The sequence below is a fragment of the Scyliorhinus canicula genome, unplaced genomic scaffold, assembly GCF_902713615.1.
Source record: "Scyliorhinus canicula unplaced genomic scaffold, sScyCan1.1, whole genome shotgun sequence".
Taxonomy (NCBI): Eukaryota; Metazoa; Chordata; class Chondrichthyes; order Carcharhiniformes; family Scyliorhinidae; genus Scyliorhinus; species Scyliorhinus canicula.
In genome coordinates, this window is record NW_024055478.1 from 619,733 (window position 1) to 644,859 (window position 25,127).

Consider the following 25,127-nt stretch of genomic DNA (forward strand, 5'->3'; position numbering starts at 1 on the left):
ACCGAGAACTCCAGGGATGATTTGCACAGATTAAGCATCGTTTTTTGATTAGAAACACCTATAGTGACAAAGATAGTGTATAAACAGCTGAAATTTAGATTTCTGTCTAGGTGTCTCGCCCTGATATGCATTGCAGTCAACACTGAATCCACTCAACAGCCGAATTCTAACACGGAGTAAACCGAATCCGGCAGCAGAGGGCGCCAAATTCAAGAACGGGCGTCAGAAACTCACCTGATGGTGTCGGCCAAGCCGATAGGATGGGAGGCGAGTGATGTCACAATAGACCCTCTCCCTGCACTGCACTAAGTTCCCTCTCTCCTACACAATCCCTGACTCAGTCCAGTCCAGTTCACTGGGAGAGATTCAGTCAGACATGGTTGTGATAATACTGACAGCGCTTTGGCACAGTAAGTAGATATAGTGCTAATTAAACCAGATTAGCATATTAATACACATAGGCTAGAGTATAATTAACGATCGGGAATGTCTATGAAGTGCCTGCATCAGAGGTCCCAGAAAATGCCGCAGATACAAGCAAATTTGTATCAACTCTGTTTAAACTCAGGGTGGCGCAATGGTTGGCACTGCTGCCTCATTTCACTGAGGACACGGGTTCGATCCCGGTCCCAGATCACTGCCCGTGTGGTGTTTGAACATTCTCACTCCCACAACCTAGATGTACAGACTCAGTGGACTAGCCACGCTAAAAAGCACCTCTTAATTGAACAAACTCTAACTTTATAAAGGAACAACAATCTGTTCATTTCAGTCCTTCACTTTCGCAGGCCGGCAATGTTCAATCCAGTAGCTCAGTCACCAGTGACAATAACAGTCTCAGAAGGGGCTTCGGTGAAGTTAAATTGCCAATATAAAGGCCCCAACATGTACAAAATGCAATGATATCAGGAGAAACCGCACAGCCACCGAGATGGATTATCACCAACAACTCAGCAATGAAGAAAGGTGTGGGTTCAGGACGATATCTGGCGTTTGCTGACAAATCTAAACAGAACGGTTACCTCAGTATAAGCGCATTCGATGTGGAGGATGGGGAGGTTTATTACTGCGCACTGAGAAACAGCGTTCGAGAAAACCTAAAGCCCCGTCCACAACCCTGAGTGAGTGTTTACAGCATCACTGAGGTTCCTTTCCGAGAAGGAATTGATCCCAGGCTCAGGCAAGCAATCATGTCTATTTACCGGACATGTCTCTGTCCTTGTGTAGATCAAGAGAGGAATAGTTTGGGAAATCTTGAGAGCTATGGTTGAAAATATCAGCCATGATTGAATGGCAGAGCGGACTCGATGGTCCAAGTGACCTAATTCTGCTCCTATGTCTAATAGTCTTATGGTCTTATTATGGTCTATCATACCGCAAATTGTATTGTAACTTTAAAACCAGAATATCTACCTACCGGCAGAGGGTGGCACTCAACTGAGGAGATGGACGAAAATCATGGCCTGCTCTTGCAGAAAGTCCAAGGACAAAGACTCCTCGTTCCCTGTTCTTTTAACGCAAAGCAGAATGGATCAATACGTGCTGCGGTACAAAATGTACAAGGTACTTAATGGGCGGCACTGTGGCTCAGTGGGTTGCACTGCTGCCTCATGCTCCTAGGATCCGCGTTCGATTCCCGGCATGGTTCTCTATCTGTGCGGAGTCTGCACGCCCTCGCCGTGTCTACGTGGGTTTCCTCCGGGTGCTCCGGTTTCCTCCCGCAAGTCCCGAAAAGACGTGCTGTTAGGTGAATTGGACATTCTGAATTCTCCCTCTGTGTACCTGAACAGGGGTCGGAGTGTGGTGACTCGGGAATTTTCACAGTAACTTCATTGCAGTGTTAATGTAAGCCTACTTATGACACTAGTGAAGATTATTATTACGACAATGTACGCTTAATGTAGAATAACCGCCGAGCAACATGAGAATTACTATCAGTTGGGACATGGGAAGCACATGGTGCCAGGTTTAGACTTTAATAGAAATCAATTTTTCGATCGAAAATACCTGGACTTTCTGTTGACACGACATGTCTTCTGTTCGATTCCCACGCAGATCAGGGTCAGACTTCGCCCATTTATGTTATGAAGAGACGTTGCATAGTTTTGGGTGTACAACATTATGAGGGGCATGGCAGGGTGGATAGGGAGCAGTTGTTCCCCTTAGTTGAAGGGTCAGTTACGGGGGGACACAAGTTCAAGGTGAGGGGCAGAAGGTTATGGCGAATTTGAGGAAAATCTTATTTAGCCAGAGGATGGTGACTGTCTGGAGTAAACTACGTGGGAGGGTGGTAGAGGCAGTGTGCTTCACATCCATTAAATAGTACCTGGCTGAACACACGGCACGTCTTCACATTCAAGGCTATGGAACACGTGCTGACAAATGAGGTCCTGTAGTTAGTCCTGTATTTTTCACATGTTGGTGCAGACTCGATTGATCGGAAGGCCTCATCTGAATTGCTTGGTTCTGTGCATCTGTGATTCTGAGTGCTATAACATTCCTGGCGCTATAATAATGACAAACTTCCAGGATTTCTACGTACATATTTATGTCCAGGTATTGGCTGCCCAATTTTACTGGCCTTGTCTTTCACTGGCGTGTCGCTGGCAATCAGAGGAATGCATTTCTCTGCTTCAATAAAGCAAGATGTGATAATGTTGTGATAACAAGTACCGTGAGCCGGCTGCGGCATTGGGATCGCTGCACCATTGAAGGATACGGCCTGCTGGACCTCTCGCAAATTCCGACAGCGAGACACTCAAAGCGAGAATCATACCCCTAGACCAACGCCCTTCTAATCCACAGAGCCCAAGTGGAGAATTGAACTGACTGGAGAACTGGATCTCAACGCTGACCTCCCGGACCTCGGACTTTGAATTGTTCCAAAGAAGCTCAACAGACATTTGTTGCTTCCATTGATCTGACAGAGAGCTGGCACAGACACGGCGGGCGGAATGGCCTCAATCTGTGGTGTAATCATTCTCTGATTTGATGCGAACCTCCCATTGTGGGAAGGAACCCAAGGCCTCTTCTCATTTAATCTCTCTTGACTTGCCCCCTATTAGAGCCCTTTCCTGTTGTTCTGTTTGCTCCCTCCGGGATTTCACTTGGTTAAGACGCCCTACATTTCTAACCTGTCCCAGTTTTAATGAAAGGTGAAGGTGAAAGCCGAGCTTTATTGTCCTTTGGACAAATGCCGCCTGACTCCCTGAGTTGTTCCAGTATTTTCCGCTTTCTCCGCAGATGCTAGAGTCACAGACAGACTCTCGGCGGTTGTGGAAAGGACTAAACAACATAACGGGCTACAAAGCGAAGCCGAGCAGTATCTCTGGCAGCAGCGCACCCCTCCCCGGTGAACTAAATGCATTCTATGCTCGGTTTGAGCAGGTAACCAACAATCCGCGGTAGAGTGCCCCAGCAGCCCATAATTCACCCATACCCACCATCAAGTTTCCGAAGCCAGATCGGCCTTCCTGAAAGTGAACCCAAGGAAGGCGATGGGCTGGGACAGGATCCCTGGTCGTGCACTCAGAGCCTGCGCATACCAGCTGGCAGATGTATTCACAGACATCTATAACCTATCCCTACTCCACTCCAAGGTCCGCACTTGCTTCAAGAAGACCACCATCATACCGGTACCAAAGAAGAACGAGGCAACATGCCTCAATGACGACCACCCGGTGGCCCTGACGTCAGTTGTAATGAAGTGCTTTGAGAGGCTGACCATGAAGCGCATCACCTCCATACTCCGGGAAGGCCTTGACCCTCTTCAATTCGCATGCCGTCGCAACCGGTCCACATCAGACGGCATTTCCCTGGCCCTACACTCATCCCGAGAGCATCTCGAAAACAAGGACTCCTACATCAGACTTCTATTTATTGACTACGACTTCGCACCGTAAAATCACTCTTCCCACTTCACCACATGTTTATTTGCGAGCTAGCCAGGAATCGAACCTGGAATAACCTGATGCTAGTCAGACGCGTCATCCATTACGCCACTGGCCCACAGCAGTTCCAGCCTTTTGCAATGCCTCGATGTAAAGACCAGTTACGAGATCCCAATGCTGATCCCAATGCCATCTTCTCTGCATTGGAGAGACTAAATGCTGACTGGGTGACCACTTTGCAAAACACCTTCGCTCCATCGACAAACTGGGGGCAAACTCTCCTGTCGCTTGCTATTTGAACTCACTGTCCTGCTCTCATGTCCACATGTCCGATCTTGGCCTGCTGCAATGTTCCCATGTAACTCAGTACAACGCCGAGGAAGAGCACCCCATCCTCCGAATAGGCACGGTACAGCCTTGCGGATTGTACAGTACGCTCAACAACTTTGTACCGTGAAATCACTCTTCCCACTTTACCACATGTTTATTTCCATCAACTTATTTTCATTGCTTCCATTGATATGTCTTCCTCTCCCATTGTCTCCACCTCCCCATTCCCCTAGCCAATCGCATCCCTCTTGGGAAATCCGCCCCTTGTTCCTCATTGTCATCTGCCATTAACACATTCTAATCTTCTAATCGCCTCTGTCAGCACAGTTCTTAACACTGATTAGAAACATTTATATTCCCTTTTTCTTTCGACCCAACACATTTTTGTTATTCTCCACCCATGGCTGGCCGTCTGTCGAGGCCCAATGCTTCACGCTCCCCCCCACCCCCACTTTCCCCACTTCACCCACACACTCCGCCAGTCTACACCTGACCAAAGATCCAGTTGTCCAGCTTCGACAAAGAGTCACCCAGACTCGAAACGACACTTGCCATCTCTCTCCACAGAGCCTGTCAGACCTGACGAGACTGTACTGTGTTTTCTGTTTTTCTTTCCCATTGACGCATAAGCAGTAAGTTGCTTTTATCGTATTTTAGACATGTTTGAAATGGTGATTAAATATGTTCATCTGCATCTGTAAACCCAAAAGATTCTGTGGTGTATGAACAAACTGCTGATATCCGAATCGTGGCAAAATAGGGAAGGCTTTTCTTCCCCTGGCATCTTGAATATTCCGTATTTCTGACTTTGTTGCAGGAATTTTGATATCTCATGAGAGACCAAATCTCATGTTCCTCGAACGTGCGAGATTGAGGAAGAAAGGTATTTTGTGCAAACATTCCTCACACAAAATGAGAAGCACGCAATGTTTCTGCCCGGTTTCGAAACGGGGACCATTCGCGTGTTAGGCGAATATGATAACCTCTACACTACAGAAACTGCTGGGAGCATCGCAATCAGTGGCCCTGTGCAATGTTGAACCTCAATGTACTGTAGCAGCTTCTAACGGTTCCTCTGAGAGGCCATGTAACTTATTGGAAGAAGCCGTTTCTTTAAAACTGATGTCTCAACTTATCAAAGGATCAGATATTGAACTTTGCTGAACTGGAGGTAAGTTATGTTTTGCTTGAAGTTAATTTGAGAGGGCAGGGCTTTCATAAGTAACCACAGCTGAAACGAGAATTGATGATACCCTGCTCAATTTGCTCTGCATCGGGAAACAGCTGTCCAACCCACTGAACTAAAGGGGACGCCAAAACTAGGAACTGCGAGCCAGCCAGGGGTCGAACCTGTAATCTCCTGATTCGTAGTCAGATGCGTTATCCATTGCGCCACTGGCCCACAGCAGTTACAGGCTTTTGCTATTCCTCGATGATGAAGAGCAGTTACGGGATTGAGGTTATATTTAGCAACAGACTAAACTGGAAACACCAGATGTTTCTGCCCGGTTTCGAACCCGGGACCATTCGCGTGTAAAGCGAATGTGATAACCACTACACTACAGAAACAGCTGGCATCGCAGATTCCAACGGACCTGTGTCACCTTCAACTCAACTGCCTTGTTGCAGCTTCGCATGGTTCGGCTGAGAGGCCATGTCACTTCTTACAAGAACACGTCTATTTCTTTAAAACAGATGTCTATACTTACAAGCCAGTAGAAGAACCTATATTGAACTGAAGAATTTGTTCAGCAAATCTCTAACGGCGAAATGCTCTCTTCTATTATTAATGCAGCATTCTGAAATCCAACAGAAAAAAGCAACCGACTTTACACAATATTTGTTTCGTTATTCAATGCTTGAGTTGAGTTTAAGAATTGACAATTATGTGTTTCTTATATTTGACCTCTTTGTGTTTTGGTGAGTAAAATGCTGCAGCCTAAGTACCGTTCATGTATAAGAAAGGAGGGGTAATACGAAATCAACATTGAGCCTGGATTCCCACACTGGCTTTTCCCGTTTCTCCACCAGGAAAACCGTTTTTTCTTTCCCAAAGCTGGTTCAGTTATGTCTCTGGCATTTCCTCTAAGTCAGTTAGAGCCTCGTTTGTGTCTGTCCTTTTGAGTACACATTACTATAAGACATCCTTCAATCTGGCCTGTTGCATTTGCTGATCCCAATGCCATCTTCTCTGCATTGGAGAGACTAAATGCTGACTGGGTGACCACTTTGCAAAACACCTTCGCTCCATCGACAAACTGGTGGCAGACTCTCCTGTCGCTTGCTATTTGAACTCACTGTCCTGCTCTCATGTCCACATGTCCGATCATGGCATGCTGCAATGTTCCCATGTAGCTCAGCACAACGCCGAGGAGCAGCACCCGAACCTCCGAATAGGCACGGTACAGCCTTGCGGATTTTACAGTATGCTCAATAACTTCGCACCGTAAAATCACTCTTCCCACTTCACCACATGTTTATTCCATCAACTTATTTTCATTGCTTCCATTGATATGTCTTCCTCTCCCATTGTCTCCCCCTCCCCATTCCCCTAGCCAATCGCATCCCTCTTGTAAAATCCGCCCCTTGTTCCTCATTGTCATCTGCCATTAACACATTCTAATCTTCTAATCGCCTCTGTCAGCACAGTTCTTAACACTGATTAGAAACATTTACGTTCCCTTTTTCTTTCGACCCAACACATTTTTCTTCTTCTCCACCCATCGCTGGCCGTCTGTCGAGGCCCAATGCTTCACGCTCCCCCCCCCCCCTTCCCCCACCCCCTTCCCCCCCACACACCGCCAGTCTACACCTGACCAAAGATCCAGTTGTCCAGCTTCGACAAAGAGTCACCCAGACTCGAAACGACACTTGCCATCTCTCTCCACAGAGGCTGTCAGACCTGATGAGACTGTCCTGTGTTTTCTGTTTTGCTTTCCCATTGACGCATACGCAGTAAGTTGCTTTTATCGTACATTTAGACATGTTTGAAATGGTGATTAAATATGTTCATCTGTAAACCCAAAAGATTCTGTGGTGGATGAACAAACTGCTAATATCCGAATTGTGGCACAATAGGAAAGGCTTTTCTTCCCCAGGCGTCTTGTATATTCCGTATTTCTGACTTTGTTGCAGCAATTTTAATATCTCATGAGAGACCAAATCTCATGTTCCTCGAACGTGCGAGATTGAGGAAGAAACGTATTTTGTGCAAACATTCGTCACACAAAATGAGAAACACGCGATGTTTCTGCCCGGTTTCGAACCGGGAACCTTTCGCGTGTTAGGCGAATGTGATAACCACTACACCACAGAAACTGCTGGGAGCACCGCGATCAGCGGCCCTGTGCAATGTTGAACCTCAATGTTCTGTTGCAGCTTCTAACGGTTCCGCTGAGAGGCCACGTAACTTATTGGAAGAAGCCGTTTCTTTAAAACTGATGTCTCAACTTATCAAAGGATCAGATATTGAACTTTGCTGAACTGGAGATAAGTTATGTTTTGCTTGAAGTTAATTTGAGAGGGCAAAGCTTTCATAAGTAACCACAGCTGAAACGAGAATTGATGATACCCTGCTCACTTTGCTTTGCATCGGGAACCAGCTGTCCAACACACAGAACTAAAGGGGACGCCAACACCAGGAGCTAACTGCGAGCCAGCCAGGAGTCGAACCTGAATTTTCCTGATTCGTAGTCAGACATGTTATCCATTGCGCCACTGGCCCACAGTTGTTCCAGCCTTTTGCTATTCCCCGATGATGAAGATCAGTTACGAGATCGAGGTAATATTTAGCAACAGATAAACTGGAAGCACCAGATGTTTCTGCCCGGTTTCGAACCGGGGACCATTCGCGTGTAAAGCGAATGTGGTAACCACTACACTCCAGAAACAGCTGGCCACACAGATGCCAACGGACCTGTGTCACCTTCAACTCAACTGCCTTGTTGCAGCTTCGCATGGTTCGGCTGAGAGGCCATGTCACTTCTTACAAGAACAAGTCTGTTTCTTAAAAATAGATATCTGAACTTACAAGCCAGAAGAAGAACCTATATTGAACTGAAGCATTTGTTCAGCAAATCTCTAACGGCGGAATGCTCTCTTCTATTATTAATGCAGCATTCTTAAATCCTACAGAAAAAAGCAACCGACTTTACACAATATTTGTTTCGTTATTCAATGCTTGAGTTGAGTTTAAGAATTGACAATTATGTGTTTCTTATATTTGACCTCATTGTGTTTTGGTGTGTAAAATGCTGCAGCCTAAATACCGTTCATGTATAAGAAAGGAGGGGTAATTGCAAATCAACATTGAGTCTGGATTCCCACACTGGCTTTTCCTGTTTCTCCATCAGGAAGACCGTTTTTTCTTCCCCAAAGCTGCTTCAGTTAAGTCTCTGGCATCTCCTCTAAGTCAGTTACAGTATCGATGGTGTCTGTCCTTTTGAGTACACATTACTTTCAGACATCCTTCAATCTGGCCTGTTGCATTTGCTGATCCCAATGCCATCTACTCTCCATTGGAGAGACTAAATGCCGACTGGGTGACCACTTTGCAAAACAACTTCGCTCCATCGACAAGCTGGTGGCAGACTCTGCTGTCGCTTGGTATTTGAACTCACTGTCCTGCTCTCATGTCCACATGTCCGATCTTGGCCTGCTGCAATGTTCCCATGTAGCTCAGCACAACGCCGAGGAACAGCACCCCAACCTCCGAATAGGCACGGTACAGCCTTGCGGATTTTACAGTACGCTCAACAACTTCGCACCGTGAAATCACTCTTCCCACTTCACCACATGTTTATTTCCATCAACTTATTTTCATTGCTTCCATTGATACGTCTTCCTCTCCCATTGTCTCCCCCTCCCCATTCCCCTAGCCAATCGCATCCCTCTTGGGAAATCCGCCCCTTGTTCCTCATTGTCATCTGCCATTAACACATTCTAATCTTCTAATCGCCTCTGGCAGCACAGTTCTTAACTTTGATTAGAAACATTTACATTCCCTTTTTCTTTCGACCCAACACATTTTGTTATTCTCCACCCATCGCTGGCCGTCTGTCGAGGCCCAATGCTTCACGCTCCCCTCCCCCCCTACCCCCCCCCCCCCGCACCCCTCCCCCACCACCCCCCCACCCCCCCCCCCCCCCCCCCCCCCTCCCCACCCCCCCCATGTTTGAACATGTTTGAAATGGTGATTAAATATGTTCATCTGCATCTGTAAACCAAATAGATTCTGTGGTGGAATCCAGTTTGAGCTCAGCTTCTCAAAGAAAACACAATGTGACGAATCCCGCTGCTGTTCCTCGAGTGGCTGTTGAGCTTCTTTGGAACATTTCACGACGCCGAGGTCCGGGAGGTCAGCGTTTAGATCCAGCTCCCCAGTCACTTCAATTCTCCACTTTGTCTCTGTGGATTAGATGGGTCACGTCCCTGTGGTTAACACAGATCTGGAGCATCAATTTTATCCAAACGCACTCCAGCTCAGACACTGTCTCTCTCTCTCGAGCATCATCTGTGGGGAAAGAAACGACGTAAACATTCCGAGTCCTGAGAAATCTTTTTCAGAGTGGGCCAATGTAAATCAACCCTGCCGTCAGCATCGCAAACAATTCGTAATCCCTGACCTGGAGTAAAGAGCCTGTCCTGGATTTAAACCCACGACCACTCCCATAGGCATTGCTTGAAAATCCTTAAACGAGAACCAGATCTCGAGACCAAAGAGCACAAATTTGAGACCGACATTCAGCAAAATATAACTTATGTTAATTTCGATATAATTTCTACATCTCACGGCTTTATATGTTGAGACATCTGTTAATTTAAGAAACAGCTGTCGCTTGCAACAAGGGACCTGGCCTCTCAAACAGACCATCAGAATCTGCAGCAACACAGTAAGGTTGTACATTCCGCACGTCCATTGATTGCCAGCGGTTTCTGTAGTGTAGTGGTTATCACATTCGCCTTACACGCGAAAAGTCCCCGGTTCGAAACCGGGCAGAAACATCGGACATTTAGCATTTCGTGTGAGAAAAGTTTGCACAATTATTGGGCACAAAATAATTCTGTTTCCTGAATGTTGCCGGAATCTCGTGTGTTCCAGGACTATGAAGTTTCGTCTCACATGAGCCACTACACTGAATTGAACATTAAGGCCTAAGGAATGAATTTTCGGCAGGCAATGAGAGGTGAAGAATTTTCATATCTTCGCACAGCTCGGATATTAGCAGCTAGTTCATCCACAACAGAATTTCAGCGATTTACAAATGAACATATTTAATCACCATCTCAAACATGACTAAATGTGTGACAAATGCAACTGACTGCGGATGCTTCAAACGGAAACAAAAACAGAAAATACTGGATAATCTCAGCAGGTCTGACAGCCTCTGGGGAGCGAAATGGCAGCTGTCGTTTCTAGTCAACTGGACTCTTTGTCAAAGCTGGAGAACTGGAACTGGAGATTCAGACGATTGTGGGTGGGGGTGGTGGAGTGCTGTATTGGGCCTCGATAGAGGGCTAGCAATAGGTGGGAAATGACGAAAATGTCTCGGGCAAAAAGAAAAAGGGAATGTAAATGAGGCTAATCAAGGCTATGAAAGGTGCTGATGGCGCATCAAGCGGTCAGAATGTGTTAATGGCAGAACAAAGGTAAGCAGTGCGTCAGAGAACAATTACAAACAGGGATCAGATTGCTGAAGTAGGATGTTATGGGCTGGGGGGAGGTGGGCAATGCTGAGGGTAAAACATATCAATGTAAGGAATGATAAGTTGATGGAAAAAACATGTGGTGGAGGGGGAAGTGAGAGTTCACAGTCTGAAGTTGTTGAACTGATAAAATGAAAGGGACAAAGAGCTGTCTGAGTCCACCAGAATTAGTCAATAGAAATGTGAATGCCCACACATAGACAAGCTTCTCGGGAACGTATTGGTTCCATGCAGTTTGAGCTCAGCTTCTCAAAGCAAACACAATGTGAATGAATCCCGCTGTCTCCGCCGCAAAGAAATGAAGAAAACATTCGGTTTGACCAACGGAAAACTTCATCGAAGGGCTCGTCCGGGATTTGAACCCGGGACCTCTCGCAAATTCCGACAGCGATACACCCAAAGCGAGAATCATACCCTAGACCAACGAGCCCCGCGAAAAGAGCCAAAGCAGACTGTCATTGCCATCGAAAATCAATCTAACATCTGCGGAGAACGCCAAAAGTACTGCAACATCTCAGGGAGTCAGGCGGCATTTGTCGACAGGACAACAAAGTTCGTCTTTCACCATCACCTTTCATAAAAACCGGGACAGGTTAGAAATCAGAAGGGGGTTCAGTGCAGTCAGATTGCGAATATACAGACCGGACGGTGTACCACGTGCTATGGTATCAGCAAAATCCGGCACAGCCGCCGAGATTGGTCATCATTAACATATTGACGATGAAGAAAGAGGAGATCTCAGGACGATATCTGGCGGCTGCCAACAAGTCTAAAAAGAATGGTTACCTCAATATAAACGCGCTCAGTGTGGAGGATGGAGCGGTCTATTACTGTGCAATGAGCACAGTGTTACAAAGCAGCTACAACCACGTACGAAAGCCTCAGAGAGTATTTTCAATTCCAGCAAATTTGCGTTCCTGCCCTTGTACCGGAGGATGGTTTGATCTGGATTCAGAAAAATACTCAGGTCTATTTCTCCACAATTGCATTGCCGTCTCTGTCCTTGTATAGGTCAATAGAGGAGCCGTTTCGGATTCGTGAGATTAATCAGCATGTCGCGATGCACAGTAAATTTAAGCTTGGAATATCCACTTCCGAGCAGCAGTAACAAAAGTTCTCAGATGTGGGGATAATAAAATCTTCCGAGACCGTTAACTTAGGTCGACCTTATGCCAATGAGTCTGAGCCCCCAGTAGTCTTCAGCGGAACATCGACTTTCTGATCGAAAATACATCAAATCTATGTTGACACTTCCTGCTTTCTGTTATGGAGGTTCCCAGATAAGGGACGTATTTCAACGAAAGTGTCGTGCTGTCCAAGTGAGTTCTGTAAAATCCACGGGCCTGTGATGATTCCACGTCTCACAAATGTCCATGCCCGCGGGACCATGTGTACGTTCCTTCCAGATACTTTCCGCACTGCCTCAGGGGACCAATATTCCCAGCATTCTCATTCGGTCCCTGGCAATCAGAGGATTGGCCGTCACTGTTGAAATGCACAGAGTTGTGATCCTGTTGTCGTCTCCGTGGCGCAATCGGTTAGCGCGTTCGGCTGTTAACCGAAAGGTTGGTGGTTCGATCCCATCCAGAGACGAACTGGAGTGTTGTTCCACTCCTGGATGATATGTTTTTAGGGGCGGTTTCGGACAGGGCTAAATCGCTGGCTTTGAAAGCAGACCAAGCAGGCCAGCAGCACGGTTCGATTCCCGTAACAGCCTCCCCATCGGAATGTGACGACGAGGGGATTTTCACAGTAACTTCATTTGAAGCCGACTCGTGACAATAAGCGATTTTCCTGTTCTGATAACACGTACCGTGAACTGGCTGCGGCATGGAGTTGCCTCTATCGCTGTAATATCCTTCATGGCGCCGAGCTGGGGAATAGCTCAACGATGCTGTGTCTCCCTCGATAACTCAGGAGATTGTGACACCTCCTCACGGACCTGCTAACAGACGAATGTTGAGCAGGAGTTGGCTATTCATCCCCTTGAGCCTTCTCCAACATTCAATAAGTTTGTGACAGGTGCGAACATGACCTCAGAATCACATTTCACTTACCCCGGATAACCTTTGATTACCTTTTCAGTTGAGAATCCAACCACATCTGTCTTAAAATCTTCTTTGGGCCTATCTCAGCGGAGAAGAATCCCTCAGAAAAAAAGCCCAAAGATCTACGTAACCGGGCCGGGTCGAGCAGTATCTCTGGCCATGATGTGGAGAAGCCGGCGTTGGACTGGAGTGAGCACAGTAAGAAGTCTTACAACACCAGGTTAAATGATTCTGTTTTGTGATTCACCTGAGGAAGGAGCTGCGCTCCGAAAGCTCATGTTTGAAACAAACCTGTTGGACTTTAAACTGGTGTTGTAAGACGTCTTGCTGTATCTCTGGCAGCAGCGCACCCCTTCCCGATGAACTTAATGCATTCTATGCTCGGTTTGAGCAGGTAACCAACAATCCGCTGTCGAGTGCCCCAGCAGCCCTTAATTCACCCATACCCACCATCATAGTTTCCGAAGTCAGATCGGCCTTCCTGAAAGTGAACCCACGGAAGGCGACGGGCCCGGGCGGGATCCCTGGTCGTGCACTCAGAGCCTGCGCGGACCAGCTGGCAGAGGTATTCATAGACATCTTTAACCTATCCCTATTACACTCCGAGGTCCCCACCTACTTCAAGAAGACCACCATCATACCGGTACCAAAGAAGAACGAGGCAACATGCCTCAATGACTAACCTCCGGCGGCCCTGACGTCAATTGTAATGAAGTGCTTCGAGAGGCTGATCATGAAGCGCATCACCTCCATACTCCTGGAACACCTTGACCCACTTCAATTCGCATACCGTCGCAACCGGTCCACATCAGATGGCATTTCCCTGGCCCTGCACTCGTCCCTAGAGCATCTCGAAAACAAGGACTCCTACATCAGACTCCTATGTATTGACTACAGCTCCGCCTTCAACACCATAATCCCAGCCAAGCTCATATCAAAGCTCCAAAACCTAGGACTTGGCTCTCCACTCTGCAACTGGATCCTAGACTTTCTGACCAACAGACCACAATCAGTAAGAATGAACACCAGCACCTCCTCCACAATAGTCCTCAATACAGGTGCCCCGCAAGGCTGGGTACTTAGCCCCCTACTCTACTCCCTGTACACATACGACTGCGTGGCAAAACTTGGTTGCAACTCCATCTACAAGTTGGCTGACTATACGACCAGAGTGGGCCGGATCTTGAATAACGACGAGTCCGAATACAGGAGGGAGATAGAGTTATCTGACAGAGCAGCAATCCAGATTCAGGTCCCACTGCATTGCTGATCCAACCAATGACAGGAATCGAGCAGCGGCAGCAATGTCTAGAATATCCCAATGGTGTTGGAGCGAGGCCATCAAACGGAAGCTGTGACCGGGGCACCGCAGACTCAAAGCTGAAAAATTGTGCGGCGGTTATCAGCTGCAGTCACAGGTGATGGAGCGGAAATAGCCACAGTTGAGCATCCAGCATCCCGTGACCATCCTGCACCTGCTCAACTCACTGAGAACAATATCGTGTCGGAGGGGTGGGGGCAGATTGAACTGACGCTACCTGCGCCTATTTGAAAGAATTTTTTCTATTGCTCTTTTCACCCTGCATATAAATCCCGCGGGGTTTTCCATTCTCAAGTTCTGACAATACCTTTTGAAATGTTCTATTGATTCTTCTTCTCTCATCAATTGTTGCGCCAGACTCCAAATGATAACAACTCACAGTGCAATCAACATCGTTTGATTTCATGAGGTGCGGTGGCCAAGAGGAAAGGCGTTGGTCTTGTAAACCAAATATCGCGTGTTGGAATCCCGCCCGTGCCTCGGTGCTGATCCATTTTAAGTTCTCTATGACGTTTCATTGTCTCGCAAACACTTGCTGCATGCCATATCATTCACCTATCGTCTTCATAGGGCATTTACCCTTCAGCTAATGAAAATAATTCCAGACAATCTGGTCTCTGAAAAAAGCGATGTTCCCCTTTTGTACCTTCTTTGTCAGAACCAAAATAAAGAAAACTAGTCTGTTGAGCCCTGCTATTATTCTGAGTTCTAACCTCCGCATGTCCACCAAAGTCTTGGCATTCTTTCGACTTCGTCGCATCCATGGTGTGAACCGAGAACTCCAGGGATGATTTGCACAGATTAAGCATCATTTTTTGATTAGAAACACCTATAGTGACAAAGATAGTGTATAAACAGCTGAAATTTAGATTTCTGTCTAGGTGTCTCGCCCTGATATGCATTGCAGCCAACACTGAATCCACTCAACAGCCGAATTCTAACACGGAGTAAACCGAATCCGGCAGCAGAGGGCGCCAAATTCAAGACCGGGCGTCAGAAACTCACCTGGTGGTGTCGGCCAAGCCGATAGGATGGGAGGCGAGTGATGTCACAATAGACCCTCTCCCTGCACTGCACTAAATTCCCTCTCTCCTACACAATCCCTGACTCAGTCCAGTCCAGTTCACTGGGAGAGATTCAGTCAGACATGGTTGTGATAATACTGGCGGCGCTTTGGCACAGTAAGTAGTTATAGTGTTAATTAAACAAGATTAGCATATTAATACCCATAGGCTACGTGTAATTAACGAAATGGAATGTCTATGGTGCCTGCATCAGAGGTCGCAAAAAGTGCCGCAGATACAAGCAAATGTGTATCAACTCTGTTTAAACTCAGGGCGGCACGGTGGCGCAATGGTTGGGCCTCACTGCACTGAGGACACGGATCGATTCCGGCTTGGATCACTGTCTGTGCGGAATCTGCACATCCTCCCCGTGTGTGCGTGGGTTTCCTCCGGGTGCTCTGGTTTCCTCCCACAGTCCAAAGATGTGCAAGTTAGGTGGATTGGACATGTTAGATTTCCCTTAGTGTCCAAAATTTCCCTTAGTGTCCACAATTTCCCTCAGTGATGGTAGGCTTATGGGGACAGGGTGGAGGTGTTAACCTTGAGTAGGGTGCTCTTTGCAAGAGCCGGTGCAGACTCGATGGGCCGAATGGCCTCCTTCTGCACTGTAATTTCTATGAAAGATTGCCAGCGGTTTCTGCAGTGTAGTGGTTATCACATCGCCTCAAAAGCGACAGGTCTCCGGCCCGAAACCGGACAGAAACATCCAACATTTCGTATGAGAAAAGTTTGCACAAAATAATTCTGGTTCTGAATATTGCCGGAAACATGTGTGTTCCAGGAATATGAGACTTCGCCTCACATGAGCCACTAAAATAAATTGAAAACTAAGTCACAGGCGCTGAAATTTCGATCGGCAATGAGAAGAAAATAAATTTCTTATTTTCGCACAGCTCGGATATTAGCAGCTAGTTCATCCACAACAGAATTTCAGGGATTTACAAATGCAGATGAACATATTTATTCGCCATCTCAAACATGTCTAAATGAACGACAAATGCAACTTACTGCGGATGCTTCAATCGGAAACAAAAACAGAAAATACTGGACAATCTCAGCAGGTCTGTCAGCCTCTGGGGAGCGAAATGGCAGCTGTCGTTCCGAGTCTTGATGACGCTTTGTCAAAGCCGGAGAACTGGAAATAGGGTCAGAGTCAGACTATTGTGGCTGGGGCGGGGGTGGCGTGCCACATTGGTCCTCGATAGAGGGCCAGCCATCGGTGGAGAATGACTAAATTGTCTCAGACAGAAAGAAAAAGGGAATGTAAATGAGGCTAATCACGGCTATGAAAGGTGCTGATGGCGCATCAAGCGGTCAGACTGTGTTCAGGGAAGAACAAAGGTAAGCAGTGCGTCAGAGAACAATTACAAACAGGGATCAGATTGCTGAAGTAGGATGGTATGGGCTGGGGGGAGGGGGGCAATGCTGAGGGTAAAACATATCAATGGAAGGGATGATAAGTTGATGGAAAAAACATGTGGTGAAGGGGGAAGTGAGAGTTCACAGTCTGAAGTTGTTGAACTGATAAAATGAAAGGGACCACCAGAATTAGAAAATAGAAATGTGAATGCCCACCCATAGACAAACTTCTCGGGAACGTATTGGTTCCATGCAGCTTGAGCTCAGCTTCTCAAAGCAAACCCAATGTGAATGAATCCCGCCGTCGACGCTGCAAAGAAATGAAGAAAACATGCGGTTTGACCAACGGGAAAACCTCATCGAAGGGCTCGTCCGGGATATGAACCCAGGACCTCTCGCAAATTCCGACAGCGACACACCCAAAGCGAGAATCATACCCCTAGAACAACGAGCCCCGCAAAAAGAGTCAAACCATACTGTCATTGCCATCGAAAACCAATCTAACATCTGCGGAGAACGCCAAAAGTACTGCAACATCTCAGGTAGTCAGACGGCATTTGTCGACAGGACAACAAAGTTCGTCTTTCACCATCACCTTTTATTAAAACCGGGACAGGTTAGAAATGTGGTACGTCTTAACCAAGTGAATTACCGGAGGGAGGAAACAGAACAACAGGAAAGGGCTCTAATGGGGGGCAAGTCAGGAGAGATTAAATAAGAAGAGGCCTTGGGACCCTGGCCACAGAGTTCGGTTAGCATCGAATCAGAGAATAATGACACCACAGTATGAGGCCATTCCGGCCGCCGTGTCTGTGCCAGCTCTCTGTTAGCGCAATGGAAGAAACAAAGAAACAAAAGATATGTCTGGAGGAGCTATCGATGGCATATTGATCAACAACTACCGCCCGGACACAAAGAGCAAGTGGAAACAAGATAGAAACCCAAATCTGTGATGGAAGGACACACAAAATGGGTGCAGCATTTACAGTGTGAAACTACTGAACACACACTGAGTGTGAAAGCTGTATTGAGCCCAGTGGAAAGATGCGCTGCTGTTCCTCCAGTGGCTGTTGAGCTTCTTTGGAACATTTCACGACGCCGAGGTCCGGGAGGTCAGCGTTAAGATCCAGCTCCACAGTCAGTTCAATTCTCCACTTTGGCTCTGTGGATTAGATGGGTCACGTCCCTGTGGTTAACACAGATCTGGAGCATCAATTTTATCCAAACGCACTCCAGCACAGACACTGTCTCTCTCTCTCTCTCTCGCATCATCTGTGGGGAGAGAAACGACGTAAACATTCCGAGTCCTGAGAAATCTTTTCCAGAGTGGGCCAATGTAAATCAACCCCGCCGTCAGCATCGCAAACAATCCGTAATCTCTGACCTGGAGTAAAGAGCCTGTCCTGGGTTTAAACCCACGACCACTCCCAGAGGCATTGATTGAAAATCCTTAAACGAGAACCAGACCTCGAGACCAAAGAGCACAAATTTAAGACCGACATTCAGCAAAATATAATTTATGTTAATTTCGATATAATTTCTACATCTCACGGCTTTATATGTTGAGACATCTGTTAATTTCAGACACAGCAGTCGCTTGCAACAACTGACCTGGCCTCTCAAACAGACCATCAGAATCTGCAGCAACACAGTAAGGTTGTATATTCCGCACGTCCGTTAATTGGCAGCGGTTTCTGTAGTGTAGTGGTTATCACATTCGCCTCACACGCGAAAGGTCCCCGGTTCGAAACCGGGCAGAAACATCGAACATTTAGCATTTCGTGTGAGAAAAGTTTGCACAATTATTGGGCACAAAACAATTCTATTTCCTGAATGTTGCCGGAATCTCGTGTGTTCCAGGACTATGAAATTTCGTTTTACACGAGCCACTACACTGAATTGAACATGAAGGCCCAAGCACTGAATTTTCGGCAGGCAATGAGAGGTGAAGAATTTTCATTCCTTGGCACAGCTCGGATATTTGCAGCTCTTTCATCCACAACAGAATATCAGCGATTTACAGATTTACAAATGAACATATTTAATCACCATCTCAAACACTTCTAAATGTATGACAAATGCAATTTACCGCGAAAGCTTCAAACGGAAACAAAAACAGAAAATACTGGATAATCTCAGCAGGTCTGACAGCCTCTGGGGAGCGAAATGGCAGCTGTCGTTTCCAGTCAAGTGGACTCTTTGTCAAAGCTGGAGAACTGGAATTGGAGATTCAGACGATTGTGGGTGGGGGGTGGGGGTGGTGGAGTGCTGTATTGGGCCTCGATAGAGGGCTAGCAATAGGTGGGAAATGACGAAAATGTCTCGGACAGAAAAAAAAGTAAATGAGGCTAATCAAGACAACGAAAGGTGCTGATGGCGCATCAAGAGGTCAGAATGTGTTAATGGCAGAACAAAGGTAAGCAGTGCGTCAGAGAACAATTCCAAACAGGGATCAGATTGCTGAAGGAGGATGGTATGGGCTGGGGGGAGGGGGGCAATGCTTAGGGTAAAACATATCAATGGAAGGAATGACAAGTTGATGGAAAAAACATGTGGTGAAGGGGGAAGTGAGAGTTCACAGTCTGAAGTTGTTGAACTGATAAAATGAAAGGGACAAAGAGCTGTCTGAGTTCACCAGAATTAGTCAATAGAAATGTGAATGCCCACACACAGACAAACTTCTCGGGAACCTATTGGTTCCATGCAGCTTGAGCTCAACTTCTCAAAGCAAACCCAATGTGAATGAATCCCGCCGTCGACGCCGCAAAGAAATGAAGAAAACATGCGGTTTGACCAACGGGAAAACCTCATCGAAGGGCTCGTCCGGGATTTGAACCCGGGACCTCTCGCAAATTCCAACAGCGAAATACCCAAAGCGAAAATCATACCCCTAGACCAACGAGCCCTTCAAAATGAGTCAAAGCATACTGTCATTGCCATCGAAAATCAATCTAACATCTGCGGAGAACGCCAAAAGTACTGCAACATCTCAGGTAGTCAGGAGGCATTTGTCGACAGGACAACAAAGTTCGTCGTTCACCATCACCTTTCATTAAAACCGGGACTGCTTAGAAATGTGGTACGTCTTAAGCAAGTGAATTACCGGAGGGAGGAAACAGAACAACAGGAAAGGGCTCTAATGGGGGGGGGGGGGGGCAAGTCAGGAGAGATTAAATGAGAAGTGGCCTTGGGACCCTGGCCAGAGAGTTTGGATGGCATCAAATCAGAGAATAATGACACCACAGTATGAGGCCATTCCGGCCGCCGTGTCTGTGCCAGCTCTCTGTTAGCGCAATGGAAGAAACAATGAAACAAAAGATATGTCTGGAGGAGCTATCGATGGCAGATTGATCAACAACTACCGCCCGGACACAAAGAACAAGTGGAAACAAGATTGAAACCCAAATCTGCGATGGAACGACAAACAAAATGGGTGCAGCATATACAGTGTGAAACTGCTGAACACACATTGAGTGTGAAAGCTGTATTGAGCCCAGTGGAAAGATGCGCTGCTGTTCCTCGAGTGTCTGTTGAGCTTGTTTGGAAAAATTCTCCACTTTGGCTCAGCGAATTAGATGGGTCACGTCCCTGTGGTTAACACAGATCTGGAGCATCAATTTTATCCAAACGCACTCCAGCTCAGACACCCTCTCTCTCTCGAGCATCATCTGTGGGGAGAGAAACGACGTAAACATTCCGAGTACTGAGAAATCTTTTTCAGAGTGGGCCCATGTAAATCAACCCTGCCGTCAGCATCGCAAACAATTCATAATCTCTGACCTGGAGTAAAGAGCCTGTCCTGGTTTTAAACCCACGACCACTCCCATAGGCATTGATTGAAAATCCCTCAACGAGAACCAGACCTCGAGACCAAAGAGCACAAATTTAAGACCGACATTCAGCAAAATATATCTTATGTTAATTTCGATATAATTTCTACATCTCACGGCTTTATATGTTGAGACATCTGTTAATTTAAGAAACAGCTGTCGCTTCCAACAGGGGACCTGGCCTCTCAAACAGACCATCAGAATCTGCAGCATCACAGTGAGGTTGTACATTCCGCACGTCTACTGATCGCCAGCGTTTTCTGTAGTGTAGTGGTTATCATATTCGCCTTACACGCGAAAGGTCCACAGGTCGAAACCGGGCAGAAACATTTAGCATTTCGTGTGAGGAAAAGTTTGCACAATTATTGGGCACAAAATAATTCTGTTTCCTGATTGTTGCCGGAATCTCGTGTGTTCCAGGACTATGAAATTTCGTCTCACATGAGCCACTGAACTGAATTGAACATGAAGGCCCAAGCACTGAATTTTCGGCAGGCAATGAGAGGTTAAGAATTTTCATATCTTGGCACAGCTCGGATATTAGCAACTAGTTCATCCACAACAGAATTTCAGCGATTTACAAATGAACATATTTAATCACCATCTCAAACATGCCTAAATGTATGACAAATGCAACTTACTGCGGATGCTTCAAACAGAAACAAAAACAGAAAATACTGGATAATCTCAGCAGGTCTGACAGCCTCTGGGGAGCGAAATGGCAGCTGTCGTTTCCAGTCAAGTGGACTCTTTGTCAAAGCTGGAGAACTGGAACTGGAGATTCAGACGATTGTGGGTGGGGGGTGGGGGTGGTGGAGTGCTGTATTGGGCCTCGATAGAGGGCGAGCAATAGGTGAGAAATGACGAAAATGTCTCGGACAGAAAGAAAAGTAAATGAGGCTAATCAAGGGTATGAAAGGTGCTGATGGCGCATCAAGAGGTCAGAATGTGTTAATGGCAGAACAAAGGTAAGCAGTGCGTCAGAGAACAATTCCAAACAGGGATCAGATTGCTGAAGTAGGATGGTATGGGCTGGGGGGAGGGGGGCAATGCTTAGGGTAAAACATATCAATGGAAGGAATGACAAGTTGATGGAAAAAACATGTGGTGAAGGGGGAAGTGAGAGTTCACAGTCTGAAGTTGTTGAACTGATAAAATGAAAGGGACAAAGAGCTGTCTGAGTTCACCAGAATTAGTCAATAGAAATGTGAATGCCCACACATAAGAACATAAGAAATAGGAGCAGGAGTAGGCCATCTGGCCCCTCGAGCCTGCTCCGCCATTCAATGAGATCATGGCTGATCTTTTGTGGACTCAGCTCCACTTTCCGGCCCGAACACCATAACCCTTAATCCCTTTATTCTTCAAAAAACTATCTATCTTTACCTTAAAAACATGTAATGAAGGAGCCTCAACTGCTTCACTGGGCAAGGAATTCCATAGATTCACAACCCTTTGGGTGAAGAAGTTTCTCCTAAACTCAGTTCTAAATCTACTTCCCCTTATTTTGAGGCCATGCCCCCTAGTTCTGCTGTCACCCGCCAGTGGAAACAACCTGCCCGCATCTATCCTATCTATTCCCTTCATAATTTTAAATGTTTCTATAAGATCCCCCCTCATCCTTCTAAATTCCAACGAGTACAGTCCCAGTCTACTCAACCTCTCCTCATAATCCAACCCCTTCAGCTCTGGGATTAACCTAGTGAATCTCCTCTGCACACCCTCCAGCGCCAGTACGTCCTTTCTCAAGTAAGGAGACCAAAACTGAACACAATACTCCAGGTGTGGCCGCACTAACACCTTATACAATTGCAACATAACCTCCCTAGTCTTAAACTCCATCCCTCTAGCAATGAAGGACAAAATTCCATTTGCCTTCTTTATCACCTGTTGCACTTGTAAACCAACCTTCTGTGACTCATGCACTAGCACACCCAAGTCTCTCTGAACAGCGGCATGCTTTAATATTTTATCGTTTAAATAATAATCCCGTTTGCTGTTATTCCTACCAAAATGGATAACCTCACATTTGTCAACATTGTATTCCATCTGCCAGACCCGAGCCCATTCACTTAACCTATCCAAATCCCTCTGCAGACTTCCAGTATCCTCTGCGCTTTTCGCTTTACCACTCATCTTAGTGTCATCTGCAAACTTGGACACATTGCCCTTGGTCCCCAACTCCAAATCATCAATGTAAATTGTGAACAATTGTGGGCCCAACACGGATCCCTGAGGGACACCACTAGCTACTGATTGCCAACCAGAGAAACGCCCATTTATCCCAACTCTTTGCTTTCTATTAATTAACCAATCCTCTATCCATGCTACTACTTTACCCTTAATGCCATGCATCTTTATCTTATGCAGCAACCTTTTGTGTGGCACCTTGTCAAAGGCTTTCTGGAAATCCAGATATACCACATCCATCGGCTCCCCGTTATCTACTGCACTGGTAATGTCCTCAAAAAATTCCACTAAATTAGTTAGGCACGACCTGCCTTTTACGAACCCATGCTGCGTCTGCCCAATGGGACAATTTCTATCCAGATGCCTCGCAATTTCTTCCTTGATGATAGATTCCAGCATCTTCCCTATTACCGAAGTTAAACTCACTGGCCTATAATTTCCTGCTTTCTGCCTACCTCCTTTTTTAAACAGTGGTGTCACGTTTGCTAATTTCCAATCCACCGGGACCACCCCAGAGTCTAGTGAATTTCGGTAAATTATCACTAGTGCATCTGCAATTTCCCTAGCCATCTCTTTTAGCACTCTGGGATGCATTCCATCAGGGCCAGGAGACTTGTCTACCTTTAGCCCCATTAGCTTGCCCATCACTCCCTCCTTAGTGATAACAATCGTCTCAAGGTCCTCACCTGTCATAGCCTCATTTCTATCAGTCACTGGCATGTTATTTGTGTCTTCCACTGTGAAGACCGACCCAAAAAACCTGTTCAGTTCCTCAGCCATTTCCTCATTTCCCATTATTAAAACTCCCTTCTCATCCTCTAAAGGACCAATATTTACCTTAGCCACTCTTTTTTGTCTTATATATTTGTAAAACCTTTTACTGTCTGTTTTTATATTCTGAGCAAGTTTACTCTCATACTCTATCTTACTCTTCTTTATAGCTTTTTTAGTAGCTTTCTGTTGCCCCCTCAAGATTTCCCAGTCCTCTAATCTCCCAGCAATCTTTGCCACTTTATATGCTTTTTCCTTCAATTTGATACTCTCCCTTATTTCCTTAGATATCCACTGTCGATTTTCCCTTTTCTACCGTCCTTCCTTTTTGTTGGTATAAACCTTTGGTGAGCACTGTGAAAAATCGCTTGGAAGGTTCTCCACTGTTCCTCAACTGTTCCACCATAAAGTCTTAGCTCCCAGTCTACCTTAGCTAGTTCTTCTCTCATCCCCTTGTAATATCCCTTGTTTAAACACAAAACACTAGTATTTGATTTTACTTTCTCACCCTCCATCTGTATTTTAAATTCCACCATATTGTGATCGCTCCTTCCGAGAGGATCCCTAACTATGAGATCATGAATCAATCCTGTCTCATTACACAGGACAAGATCCAGGACCGCTTGTTCCCTCGTAGGTTCCATCACATCCTGTTCTAGGAAACTATCGCGGATACATTCTATAAACTCCTCCTCACGGTTGCCCTGACCGACCTGGTTAAACCAATCGACATGTAGATTAAAATCCCCCATGAGAACTGCTGTACCATTTCTACATGCATCAGTTATTTCTTTGTTTATTGCCTGCCCCACCATCTCGTTACTATTTGGTGGCCGATAGACTACTGCTATCAGTGACTTTTTCGCCTTACTATTCCTGATTTCCACCCAAATAGATTCAACCTTATCCTCCATAGCACCGATGTCATCCCTTACTATTGCCCGGATGTCATCCTTAAATAACAGAGCAACACCACCTCCCTTACCATCCACTCTGTCCTTCCGAATAGTTTGATACCCTCGGATATTTAACTCCCAGTCGTGACCATCCTTTAACCATGTTTCAGTAATGGCCACTAAATCATAGTCCTTCACGATGATTTGTGCCACCAACTCATTTACTTTATTCCGAATACTACGAGCATTCAGGTAAAGTACACTTATGTTGGTTTTTTTACCTCTGTTTTGAATCTTAACATCTCCAGTTTTATTCCTTTTGTTATTACTGGGCCTATTCACTGTGCTCCCCTCAGTCACTGTACCTTGTACTGTCGCCCTTATGGATTTCTGACTATGTCTTCTCTGCCTTGCCCTTTTCCCCTTACTTCCTTTTGTTTCTGTCCCTGTTTTACTACCTTCCAACTTCCAGCATTGGTTCCCATCCCCCTGCCACATTAGTTTAAACCCTCCCCAACAGCTCTAGAAAACACCCCCCCTAGGACATCGGTTCCAGTCCTGCCCAAGTGCAGACCGTCCGGTTTGTACTGGTCCCACCTCCCCCAGAACCGGTCCCAATGCCCCAGGAATTTGAATCCCTCCCTCTTGCACCATCTCTCGAGCCACGCATTCATCCTATCTATCCTGACATTCCTACTCTGACTAGCTCGTGGCACTGGTAGC

General features: G+C 46.2%; 9 non-coding genes across 9 annotated transcripts; 3 read left to right on the plus strand and 6 right to left on the minus strand.

Annotated features, from left to right (window-relative positions):
* Positions 1-5,147: 5,147 nt before the first annotated feature.
* On the minus strand, positions 5,148-5,220 carry trnav-aac. The gene has a single exon. It is a non-coding gene; the product is annotated as a tRNA-Val (tRNA).
* A 329-nt stretch (positions 5,221-5,549) lies between these two features.
* trnar-acg lies at positions 5,550-5,622 on the minus strand. Its single transcript has one exon. It is a non-coding gene; the product is annotated as a tRNA-Arg (tRNA).
* A 94-nt stretch (positions 5,623-5,716) lies between these two features.
* trnav-uac lies at positions 5,717-5,789 on the minus strand. The gene has a single exon. It is a non-coding gene; the product is annotated as a tRNA-Val (tRNA).
* A 1,676-nt stretch (positions 5,790-7,465) lies between these two features.
* trnav-aac lies at positions 7,466-7,538 on the minus strand. The gene has a single exon. It is a non-coding gene; the product is annotated as a tRNA-Val (tRNA).
* Positions 7,539-8,037: 499 nt separating this feature from the next.
* On the minus strand, positions 8,038-8,110 carry trnav-uac. Its single transcript has one exon. It is a non-coding gene; the product is annotated as a tRNA-Val (tRNA).
* A 2,040-nt stretch (positions 8,111-10,150) lies between these two features.
* Positions 10,151-10,223, plus strand: trnav-uac. The gene has a single exon. It is a non-coding gene; the product is annotated as a tRNA-Val (tRNA).
* A 2,221-nt stretch (positions 10,224-12,444) lies between these two features.
* trnan-guu lies at positions 12,445-12,518 on the plus strand. Its single transcript has one exon. It is a non-coding gene; the product is annotated as a tRNA-Asn (tRNA).
* Positions 12,519-18,407: 5,889 nt separating this feature from the next.
* On the plus strand, positions 18,408-18,480 carry trnav-cac. The gene has a single exon. It is a non-coding gene; the product is annotated as a tRNA-Val (tRNA).
* A 1,052-nt stretch (positions 18,481-19,532) lies between these two features.
* On the minus strand, positions 19,533-19,622 carry trnap-ugg. The gene is given in 2 exon segments: positions 19,533-19,568; positions 19,587-19,622. It is a non-coding gene; the product is annotated as a tRNA-Pro (tRNA).
* Between the last annotated feature and the right edge of the window lie 5,505 nt (positions 19,623-25,127).